This window comes from Phoxinus phoxinus (assembly GCF_949152265.1).
Source record: "Phoxinus phoxinus genome assembly, chromosome: 2".
Classification (NCBI taxonomy): Eukaryota; Metazoa; Chordata; class Actinopteri; order Cypriniformes; family Leuciscidae; genus Phoxinus; species Phoxinus phoxinus.
The window spans coordinates 23,136,228-23,149,024 of record NC_136877.1 but is presented as its reverse complement, the minus strand read 5'-3'; positions in this window follow the sequence as shown (position 1 = coordinate 23,149,024).

Here is a 12,797-nt window from a genome sequence, read left to right as displayed (position 1 = left end):
AAGGTACACAGTTAATTATCATTGTATTTTCAGAAAGTTTTGGAATATTTTTCCTCTCCCCAAATTTGTCACTACCGAAACACAATAATAAATAATGTAATAAGGCAGCTTATATTGATAGTATACATCTCATTCATTTATGCATTTGGCAGACACTTTTATCCAAAGCGACTTACATTGCTTTACCCTATACATTTATACATAGGTATGTGCAATCCCCTGGGATCGAACCCACAACCTTGCGTTGTTAACGCAATGCTCTTACCACTGAGCTACAGGAAAGCCATCTACCTTGTAAATAAATATTTTGCTATTTTTATAAAAAAAATTCACAGGAAAATCAATAATTCCAATTTCAAGTGTAATTTATAAGATTTGTTGTATTTTGAACCCAATGATTCCCTTTCCCCCCTCAAACACTATAATAACACCTTAGTTGAACATTCAATATACTTTATTTTAGACAAAACTCTTTCGGTTTTGTCTAAAATGACATATTCGATTTTGATTTATATCGATATAAATATCGATTTCGAAACATTCGAAATGTTTCGGTCATGACAGTAATGTATTGGTAACGACCACATCACATTACAGAATTTTAACTCTGATACTAAAACACTACTAAAACAGACTAAGATACTAATGATTTGCATAACTGTACTAAAGTTTTTTTTATTTCCCCCAAATAAATGATTATGTGTTCCCTTTTGTCACTACCAAACAATGACGACATGTTTCGGTAGGGACAATTTTAGATACTTTTGAGCCTAGTTCAAAGATGCAAATCAGCACCTGTTTAGCTAGCACAGTTCTGAACAGTTGTACACACATAAAAACAAAATTTTATCGAATAACACTAAAAAAAAACTTGTGACAACCGAAACTTCACATGTTTCGCTAGTGACTGTTTTGGTAGTGACTGTTTTAGTAGTGACTATTTTAGATACTTTTGAGTTCAAAGATAATGATTTGAAATAATGTTTTACTTCACTTTTTAAAAGAAATCAAAAAGCTAGTTTTTAAACCAACAATGGAAAAGTTTGACAACAAAAAAAACATTTCAATATAATTTTCACAAGTTGAAATTTAGGGGTTAGGGTTCGGGACAGCCACCTCCCAATTGAAAGTACCCAATAAATTATGATTTTATATATATAAAACGCTTACTGATATTTTAAATATTATTGTGGGATTCAATAGATAATAGAAGGATCTTTGTAAACATCTAAAATTTGAATATTTAATTTTTAAATGTTTTTTTTGGTTTTTTTTTTTTTGGTTGTGGGACAGCAGTTTGCACCAATTCTGTAGAATGGCCCATATTATACTTTCTCATTTAAAAAAAATAAAGTAAAAAAAAATTGTTTAAGTTTGTCCTCTGAAAGACAAAAGGTGCATTTAAAATCAGCAGCGGAACATGTTTTGAAATTGTTTTTAATAGTCAAAGGATTGAGTGGAGCGCAAGACCCATGAACATATGGGACATAATTTGTGGGTATCATTATGAAATTTCAATATGGCACGCTAACCAAAATGCTGGAAAAACACAGAGTGGAGAACGAGCCAAATTATACATTCTTGGCTCCGAAAATCTACCTTTTTTTCTTCCTTTTTTTTAGACAAAGCATCAAATAATTGTTCTGATTTGAAACAATACTTTCATGGCACATTACCCTTGACTATCCCTGACATTCAATAACATTTGTTCTGTTATTGAGGAAAGCTCGTAAAAAATGTGTCAAAATGCGTGATAGAGTTTTACGTCTTTGCCCTTGGCTTCAATGGTTTTACAATAACAATTTGGCTTTGAGGCATAAAACCTAATGATCGGGTCTGTCATATTTGCATATGCAGAGAGGTGGGGGTTATTGCTTTCTATGAGATGGCGGTTACAGCGCATAATTAGAGAGTCTAGCAGTTAGGTTCCTCATCAGCGGCAGGGCCTCGGCAGCGGAGCAGAGTATTTTCTGTTAATGAGGCTTGTCACCGCTCGCTTTTACCCTCATCTCCTCTTCGCAGCTCACCCAAGACACTCCAGTATGTTGGCTTGGGTGTAATCAGCACACAATCATGCTCATTACATCCCTTACCAAAATAAACCTCCTCTAAATGTCCTCATCACATAACATTCCTTTCTGGTTGGGGAGGGGAAACTGTAGAAGCAGCAATAAATAAGTCTATAACATCTGTAAGGTCATGTTATGAAACAGAACCAGATGTATATCTCTGTCTTTACCTAGGCTACTTATTTTAAGCAAAGTCCCTTTCAAGGAAAGTCTGTTCCCTAAGCAACCATATTTGCAATGCCTCTGGGCAGCTTTTACAAGCCAAGTGCTATAAACTTGAATGGGGAAATCCTGAACTCTCAAAAACAGCTTGCCACACTAACACTTAAATAGCATATTTAAAATCAGCATTAAAATCTGATATGAACTGTGACATTAATGTTTCATTAAAGTTTATATTTCAGATTGGTTCAAGGCAACGCACATGTGGAGCCCTAAGCTTAGGACACTGACTATTCCTTAGGAATTGAGCTTCAAAAGGCAGATTCAATGACGCGATTACTTTACCAACTGGCGACTGGCTCTCTTTTAGAAAGTGGAACTTATTCCATCATAGTAATATGAGTGCACGGTCTTGGTGTAAGTGAAAGTCTTTAAGGTCCTTAAATTATAAATCGCAATACATTCCAGTGTAAATTTGTACAGAGATTTTAAATCAGATTCACTGCTCAGGTTTTATGCCCTCCAGGGAGTGATATTTCGAGCCAGACCATCATTCGGTTGGCAGGATTTCTGGTCAGCTGGTCCCGCATGCATTTTACTGCAGAGGGAGTTCTCACTGAAGCAGAAAGACCCTACCTGTGTCCTCGGTTCCGTAGGTCTTCATCTGGCTAACAAAAGCACAGGTGCCATTCAATAGGTGACTGGATCGCCTCCATTGGTGGTGAAGACTAAACCTGCCGCAAAACAAGAAAAATATTATTAAAGAGGAGCGGGCAGAGGTAAGATTTATGTGAGGACAATGCCCTTGTTTTGGTTTCTTAATTTCTTGGCCAATAAGCAAAGGGTCTATATCCCACCCGCTCACTCCCCCATTCTTTTCTCCTGAACGGAAGAGAACTGGTGTTGAAATAGAAAGCGACAGAGGGTTCATTATATAGCCCCCTGCTGCCTGGACATAAAACAGTGCAGCTTAAGTCTGCTTAGACTTTGAGCTCAAGTTCAATAGCAGAGATGCAAGGCTGAGTTGTTAGGATGTCTGGATATCTCCAGCTTCTGAAGGAACTAAATTATCGTAAGGGGTTCATGCTAATCTGATTCTGCTTTCTCCGCTACACCCCGCAGAATGGGTCATTTAGACAAGCACACTAACATACATTATACAACATTACTCAAAAATATTAAGCAGTTTCTGTTTTCAACAACATTAATAATAAAAATGTTTCTTCGGCACTAAATCAACTAATTAGAATAATTTCTGAAGGATCATGTGATACTGAAGGCTGGATTAATGGCTGCTAAAAAAAACAGCTTTGTCATTACAGGAATTAATTACATTTTAAAATATATTCAAATAGATAACAGCTATTTTAAATTGTAACAATATATCACAATATTGCGGTTTTTACTGTATTTTTCATTGTGTGTGTGTGTGTTAAAAAGTTTGATTTCAGGTGGACTAAAGCAATAATTCTTCTTTTTAAAATGGACAATGTAAATTAAAAACTAAAATCGGCTGCAGCTTTGTGCTCTAACTTAGAAAGACAGAGATGGTGTGAAATGCGTATTAATTCTTTAAATATTCAGTTAATTTGTCATGTTTACTTGGATAGACAGACGAAGACTGTAGCTCGACTACGCAAAAAAACTTGCTCTAGCCTGCTGATAACTTTGCATGTAAATATAGAGACTTGGACCAATAAGAAACCAGAACACCCTAGAAAAATCGCCACATGCTGGCAGCCATCAACAACCATCAACTATCATCATGGAGGCTTGTTCTAAGGGATCAAAAACAAAACTTTTCCAAAAAACTAAAAAGGTCTCATATTCCCTCCTCTTGTCTGTGCAGAATGATCCATGGTATATATGTCTACTTCAGCCTGCCACCTCTGTCCAAGTCATTAAAAATCCAGAGTACTGAGGTGGACATTTTAAAATGTCACCACTCATACAAATAAGCATTTTAGCATTGTTGCCACAGTCACATTGTTGCCATTCTGCCTAGACCAATTTATCCACAGCCATCAAAAAACAATTTTATACTAGTACAGAAAACCAAATAAATAGTTTTACTTGTACATCCATCACAAAGAAAAAATGTGGACTGCACTAGCCCTGTTTGCAGTAATGTGTCAACAAATTGTGCCTGATTTCATTTCTTCACAGGCAAGTGTTACTGTGACTTATTAATTAGGCAAAACTGGTGAGGCTAATTGCTACGGTGAGCGTGAAGTGTGATTTCAGGTGCATGACCACAAATACACACACACACCTGAGTGAGTCAATGGAGCATTTGACTGCATCATGTCCGTCCTTCCTTTTCCCAGTTTGCTTTATACGAGCAAGAGTCTTGAAGCTAATCCTCCTCTGTTAATTATTCCACCCCTGAGGATGGCTGGAAAAGGGCCTGCACCACACCCCCAACCTCCAGATACAGGATTTTAGCTTATATGCCGTTCCACACTCTTCGTCCCTCTCCCGCTCTCAGTCCTGACAAGCTGGCATTATAAACAGGATAATCTTCTAATCTTTTTGTTGAAGCATACAGGATGGAAAGAGGGGGGGGGGGGGGAGAGAAAGTAAATTCATTTCTGTAGCGAAAGGGGGAGAAAAAGCCAATTCATTTCTGTAGCTCATGCAATGTATTCTTGTTTGTCAGAGGGGCATAAACAGCAGATGCTCAGAAGAGAATGATTATTAGATGAGTTACCAGAAGGAAAAAGACTACAGAACAAGTGTAGTTTTCCTAGTAATATGTGGTACTGCATGATCCTTCAGGCTTGTGTTAGTCACAGTGAGCTGTCAATCATCCACAGTCAGAGCTCTACACATTTGCACTATAGAGACACAAGACTAGACTAGATTTTTAATATACTGTAATATAAAAGTAATCAACAGTAGAAATTAATTATTGTAGGCATTTTTCTCATTTATAGTCCTTTTGTACTTTCATTGACGTACGTCATGAGAATTATATATACTGTATATACAGTATATATAGATAGATATAGATAGATATAGATAGATATAGATAGATATAGATAGATATAGATATAGATAGATATAGATAGATATAGATAGATATAGATAGATAGTACAAAAGTGAGTACACCCCTCACATTTAAAAATAACTCTACATACAGCCATTATTGACAAAATAGCTAGCAACAAAGTGAGTGCACCCTAAGTGAACATGTCAAAACTGTGTCCAAAGTGTGAATATTTTGTGTGAGCACCATTGTTATCTAGCATTGCCTTAATCCTCCTAGGCATGTAATTCACCAGAGCTGCACAGGTTGTTGCTGCGATCCTCTTCCACTCCTCCATAACATCACAGAGCTGCTGGATGTTAGACACATGGCACTTCTCCACCTTCCGCTTGAGGACGCCCCACAGATGCTCAATAGGGTTCAGGTCTGGAGAAGTACTTGGCCACTCCATCACCTTCACCTTCAGCTTCCTCAGCAAGGCAGTTGTCATCTTGGTGGTGTGTTTGTGGTCGTTATCATGCCGTTCGGCCCAGTTTCTGAAGGGAAGGCATCATGTTCTGCTTCAGAATGTCACAGTACATGTTGGAATCCATGTTTCCCTCAATGGAGCTCAGCTCCCCAGTACCAGCAGCACTCATGCAGGTCCAGGCCATGATGATACCATGCTCGACTGTAGGCAAGACTCAATTTTCTTGGTACTCCTTACCAGGGCGTCGCCACACTGGACACTATCTGAGCCAAACAAGTTGATAGTCTCATCAGACCACATGACATGGTTCCAGTAATTCATGCTCTTGGACAGGTTGCTTTCAGCAAACTGTTTGCAGGCTTTCTTGTGAGCCAGCTTCAGAAGAGGCTTCTGGGATGATGGCCATGCAAACCGACTGATTGCAGTGTGCGCCGTATGGTCTGAGCACTGACAAGCCGACCTTCCGCTTCTGCAACCTCTAAAGCAATGCTGGCAGCACTCCTGCGTCTGTTTCTGCACCTGACGCACAGCACGAGGACTCAACTTCTTACGAGGCCTGTTCCGAGTGGAACCCGTCTTGGAAAACTTCTGTATGACCCTGGCCACTGTACTGTGACTCAGTTTCAGGGTGTTACCAATCTTCTTATAGCCTAGGCCATCTTTGTGGAGAGCAACAATTCTAATTCTCAAATCCTTAGAGAGTTCTTTGCCATGTGGTGCCATGTCGAACATCCAGTGGTCAGTATGAGAGATTTGTACTCAAAGCACAAATTTAAACTGCTCTAATACAAGATACACACATTTGTATGGTCCTGTCAAGCTGACAAAAACATGAACATGATGAATATAAGACATGTGGCTTTAAACGACGTACAGCTATTATCACTTAGGGTGTACTCACTTTTGTTGATATTACTTTCTCAAACGTCCATGTCACAATGTGAAATATTAGCATAATGTCCACCCAAATGCATATGCATAGATATGTGTTTGGACGTGAAAGCAAATTTGCTTTTGCTTTTAGAGGACAATCAGAGGTTAAGATGTATTTATAAAGCTGTTCCTGAGCAGTAAAACACAAGTTTGCTTGTGCACAGCACATTTTACAGAAGACAGCTTCCTGATCCTGGGAGAGTACAACACAGGCTATATACAAAGACAACTCATCACTGGTAAACATTCTGCTCAAGCTGTGCTTGCAAAGTTGGTTCCAATCGATCGGCTTGATCATCCGCATTTTCAGAATCCGGTTCAGGCTTTAACTGGTACGGTAAAACAGCTGCAAATCTTCCCTCGATCCCAAGATAAGGCAAGTCACGTCACATTCAGAAAGATCCATCCAAACTTTCACATGTCGCAAACGTTCACAAGACATCGGAGAGAGCGAATGCCATCTTTTAAATCTCTGCCATAACACTTACAATAGGTTTTAAATGAGTGTGAATGACAAGATTTGATTGTGATGATGGATGACAACAATTATCAGTGCATAAATAATAAACTACCTTTTTTTTTCACACACACAGGGTAACATCGACTTTGAAGACTTGGAAGACAATAACACACACATAGAATAGATTGTTTTGATAAACATTTTATAGTGCTTTTTTTTTAGCTTCATTGAAAACAAGACAACAATTAAAGGATTAAAAAGATAAATGACAGCAGATTTTCCTTTCATTTTACCATTTGAAAGTTTAACCTTTTAAATGCAACAAGAGTGATGTTTTTGTAGTGGAGGATAAAAGTCCCTATAGTGATATTTCCTTATGACATTAATAACACAGTCTCACCCCAAAACGTCACATACTGACGGGTCTTGACCATGCGGCAACATACGACGAAAAGGGTACCCTTTAACGTCCATGTGTGACGATTCGGGAATGGTTGGGTTTAGGTATGTGTTAGGGTACCGCTAGGAGGCGCTGCTGGTGCGCTTATGTCTGCGTCTCATATTGACGTTATAGGGGTACCCTTTTCGTCGTATGTTGACGTATGGTCAAGACCCGTCAGTAAGTGACGTTTTGGGGTGAGACCGGGCTGACATTAACAAGTTATGTGCTATACGTGTGCGAGTGTGAGTGTGAGTGTGCTTGTTTTTCTATCCCGTGGAGACTTCAACCTGAATTCACACAGACTCTGTCATTGTGGGGACCTAAATTGAGGCCCCATAAGGAAACAAGCATATAAATAATACAGAATGAGTTTTTTGAAAATGTACAAATGCAGAAAGTGATGGGTTTAGAGGTAGGGTTAGTAGAATATAGAATATACAGTTTACAGTATAAAAGCCATTACATCTATGGAGTCCCCACAAAGATAGCGAACCAGACACGTGTGCGCGTGGCGTGCGTGTGTTCGGAGATGTGATGGCCCCTTCCAGGAGTGCAGGGAGTAATTGATGCCCCCACACACGCATAAGGAATGTTCTACATTAATTATTGCATTTATTCATTGTATTATAAACTACCAAAGTTTGAATTACACATTGATTTTTAAGTCTTAGCTCTAGAGCTGCTATATATTTTTCTTTGAGGAACTTGTCTCTGTATCTCTCTACCCAAGGATTAGCTTTCAGAGTTGTTTTTAAATGCTTTCCAGGCTCCAGCGGATCAATCTATAAGAGGCCCTGATGACCTCCTCAGCTTTGGTGAAGGGAAGATATGGGTTGTTTTTCCTCTCCGTTCTGTTCTTTCCTATTCATTTCAACTGCAGACTATGGACTCAGTGACCCACAATTTGCAGATATGAAAGTAAATTAGAAGAACACCTGCGTCGGAACGGATAACGAGATACAGATAAGTCCCCAGGGGAGTCCTTTTTTAATTTTATTTATAGAAGTTTCCTACATTTGGCATATGATAGAAGATATATCCAATGCCGTGATTTTTTTTCCACATGCATTAGACTGATGGCAACAGTTCTATGCAAATGTTTTACTAACATTACTGTAAATCATAAATCCCTGACAATTAAATTCAGCTAAACGCAAATAGTCAGGTTTGCCAGAATTGTTTTCTGTAATCATTTCAATGTCTTTCTTATCCTTGATGGTTTGGTCTACATTGTCTACCTTGTGCTGTTTCTCATTCATGTGGCAATGGAAGCATCCTGATTTCATACATAATGGATACAAAATACTTGCCTCATTATATGCAGCATTTCCCCCAGTATGACTGCTTTATGCAAATTCAATTCTGACTTTTCCTTTGCTTCTATTGCCGTGTTGAGTGTTGTTAAAGTAAGGTTGCCTATAGACATCTTAAACTAAAGTAAAGCCTATGCATATTTTAAAAAGATCAAACCATGTACTTTCTGTTCTAATTGATAGTACATGTGTCAGTCTGCCAAACTGAATCATGTCCATAAAGTATGCCCACTCTACTAAAATGCACAAGCAAGAGAAACACTCCAGACGACGGAGTTATTAATATGTGAGACAGGTATTTGCAACAGCAACTGCAAATATATTGCAAAAGCGTGTAAGCAGCTGCTATTCATACAACAAACATCTTATTCTCTTTCTTAATTATCTCTTGCAATCTGTATAATTTAGTCATACTGTGGCTTAGATAAAAAATAAAAAAGTAATCATAAAAGATATTTGGTAAAACCGCAAATAAAACTTATGCCCCAAAGATGATTAAAAATCCCTTGGTTCTCTACATTTCAGTTTTCTATGAGAAATAAACTTCCTAAAAAAAAACTCTTGACCCGAGACCAACAAGTTTGTGCATTTTAAGCAGAAAAGAGCAGCCTACAAATTGTAACAAGCTCCCGTTTTTCTGGAGTGTCTGAATGAGTCTCCAGTGGTCTCGCTTGTATGACTTTATAAAACGGCAACACAAGAGCTTTGTGTATTAACGGGGTTTGAAAAACTCTCTGATCCCGCATTTATTGATCAATCCACATCAACCGCCACTACAGCAAATCCCAGGCTGTATAACAAGGTCTAAACCACCCAGGTCACGATGTTTTAACCCTGCTGGTTCTGTATCTGAAAACAAACCAGGTTCAGAACTGATATTTGCCCTTACTGATAAATCCCCTGTAGTCAATAATAGTATCCCTTAAAACTCATCTTTGATCACCAAAATTACATATTTAAATTTTTCCTTGAAAAAAAGTGATTCATACCTTAAAATAGATTGAGTGTAACTCTACACCCTTGCCTTATTTAGTATACGCGGTTCTATGAATATGCAAATTAGCCCCGCCTCCACTCACTCACACCAGCTCAGAGATCAACTCGTTGACTGGATTGGTTACAAGGCAGTTATTGACTTCATAAACACCAGCGATTTAAAACCGCGTTTTTGAGACAGTCTTTGGTTCACTGCAGTTTTAAGGAGAAAAAACTCAGCAATGGTGTTGACTTATGAACTTGCACATGGTTAGTCTTGAAGCATATTAAAAACACCACATAGACATATAAACATTAAAATATGGATTTTCACCAGGGACTTTAAGCAAACACTCATCAAAAACAGCTACTGTATTTACTTCATTTGAAATGACAGGCCTTGTTGAATAATGCAATGTAATGCTATTTTATCATGATATGTGATGTAATAGTACAGTATGCAATAAGATTTAGAAGGCATATAGCATTGTTTACCTGCATCTACGCTATTTGAGATTAAATCTATTTTCTGCCATGAAGCTTATCTCGTTTGAAGTGGTTTGAAATGCTGATTGATTGTTGTCTGAATATAGCTACAAAGAGCCAAATATTATTGTACTCTGGAATTAATTTAAAATTGAAAGTAATTTTATAAACTTGTAGAATTTCTGGAAATTAAATAAAACTTAAATATATTTTAAAGGTGGGGTATGTAATTCTCTTTTTTGGACATTTTTTCAAAATCACTTAACATCCTATTCCTAACCCACTTACAGCCACTGAGTTAGAAGCACTGAAATAAAAATGAAGCAATTTAATCATCTGTGGAGCAGGCAGGACTCAAAAAACACCAGCCAATCATTTCCAAGACCACCTAGAATCATTGGACAGTAAGTGTGTCAATCAATCGGTCGTACCATTGATTGGTCCATGTTCTTTGAATGGGTGGAGTCAAAGGAAAGAAGGTAGGACCATTTGAGTTGTGTATTTTCAAAATCTACCGGCCGTTTTGCAAATCACATACCCCACCTTTAAAACTTTACATAAATTATTCTTGTGATGATTATTACACATTTCTTCAGATGATCACATCATAATATGCCAATTAGTTTTTTCTTAATATTTTGAGATTATCAAATGTTGAAAACACTTGTGCTGCTTAATATTTTGGTAGAAAAAGAAAAAATGATCAGGATTCTTTGATGAATAGAAAGTTCAAAAGAATAACATTTATGTGAAATAGAAATATTTTGTAACATTGTAAAAGTGTCACTTTTGATATTTGTTTTATTAAAGAAACATGAAAAGAAACAGTGTTGTTAACCATTTTAAACAACAGTGACTTTCATTGTATATGGACCAATAAATAAATATCCAAAGAAAATAAAGTCATACAGTACAGGTTTGGAACAACATTTTCCTTTATATCTCTTTAAAACTCATACGGTTTAAAAGCATGTCTAAAATAAACAGAGTGCGAGTAATAGTTATAGTTCAGAGGCTGTAATTACAAAAATTCTTTAATCTAACAGTTGCTCCTAATGTGGAAATTAAGGAGCAACTAAAAGTTAGGGGCGTATCACCGCTTAGACATTTTTCATTAAGAGTAATTCAAAGCTAAAAGTGGCTCTTAAACCAGGACAGCGGAGGACTTCTAAATCCCTAAGAGAAACTCAGAAACATCCGAAGCATCGTTGTCAACCCTGGTGTAAATATATTGGAATATTACATTGAAAACCGCTCAGTTCATATGGATTAGTTTTATGATCTCTGAACTATGAACTTTTTGAAGCGTCAAAGTGGTAGTTGCGTAGCTGTCAATGAAGAGACAGAAATTGCTCGGATTTTATTATTAAAAAAAAAAGTCTTCATTTGAGTTCCGAAGATGAACGAAAGTCTTAAAGGTTTGGAATGACATGAGGGTGAGTAATTAAAGAATTTTAATTTTTTGTGCAAACTATCCTTTTAATGAATATGATGAAAAATACCATTAGGCGTTTGGCTCATCATACCTCCGCACAAGACCGAGCATGATCACTAAACGCCTGTGCTTCCTTTCATTAAACTAAGCTCATAGAAGCTTCATGTTATTCATTGCCAAAACATAACATAGTCTCCCCCCCATCATGTATACGTTATGCTTTCACACTTCTGCAATAAGTTTGGCCATTACAATTCCATGCACTATTCTTTGTTCATGCTAATACACAATAATCTCCATGTCAAAGCACCTAGTTTCCTTCTCATTACTATTAAACACCACACGCAGGCTCCACTGTTGATTAGTTCTCTAATAACGCTCTGCTCGGTCTTGCTCTCCTGATAATCAAGGCTTGGGCTGAGTGCAGCCATGCTCATCAGACAATGGCCTGATGTGATTGGGCCACATTGTCATTAAAATCCTCCTGCTTTTTTCCCTGACTCATATCCCCCTCTCGAACATTGATACCATTCATAAGCCGCACTCTCAGCGATAGCTCCCATTCACCGGGGCAGCGCCTAAGCCTGGGTCCTAAAGCCCCCACACATTTGGGTCAGAGGATGACCCTCTCATATTGTTGTGAAACAGATTGTATTGCTATTTTCAGAAAGAGAAAAATAATGAATGATGGGGAATTTAGAAAAGAGCAACATCCAGCTACTGACTTTAATAACAAAGCCAAGCCGCACGAAATCGAAAAAAGATTGTGTGCAAATATATAGTGGCTCAAGAACGGTGCACAGAGATTCTCAGGACACCTGAACGCCACGTTACATAATTTGTTTACCTCAGAGATCATTTACAAAACATCTGTTGGAAGGGAAAAATAATAATATTGGCACACTCATATTCCATTATCCTCTGACAGTGACAGCCATTACATAGCACGAGACAGAGTAAAATAACATCCTCCAAGCCATCTCTCCCTCTCCTCCTCATTACACCATCCACTCTTTAGATGGCCCTTATGTACCCTCTACACCTCCCTCTCGCTCTTTATCTG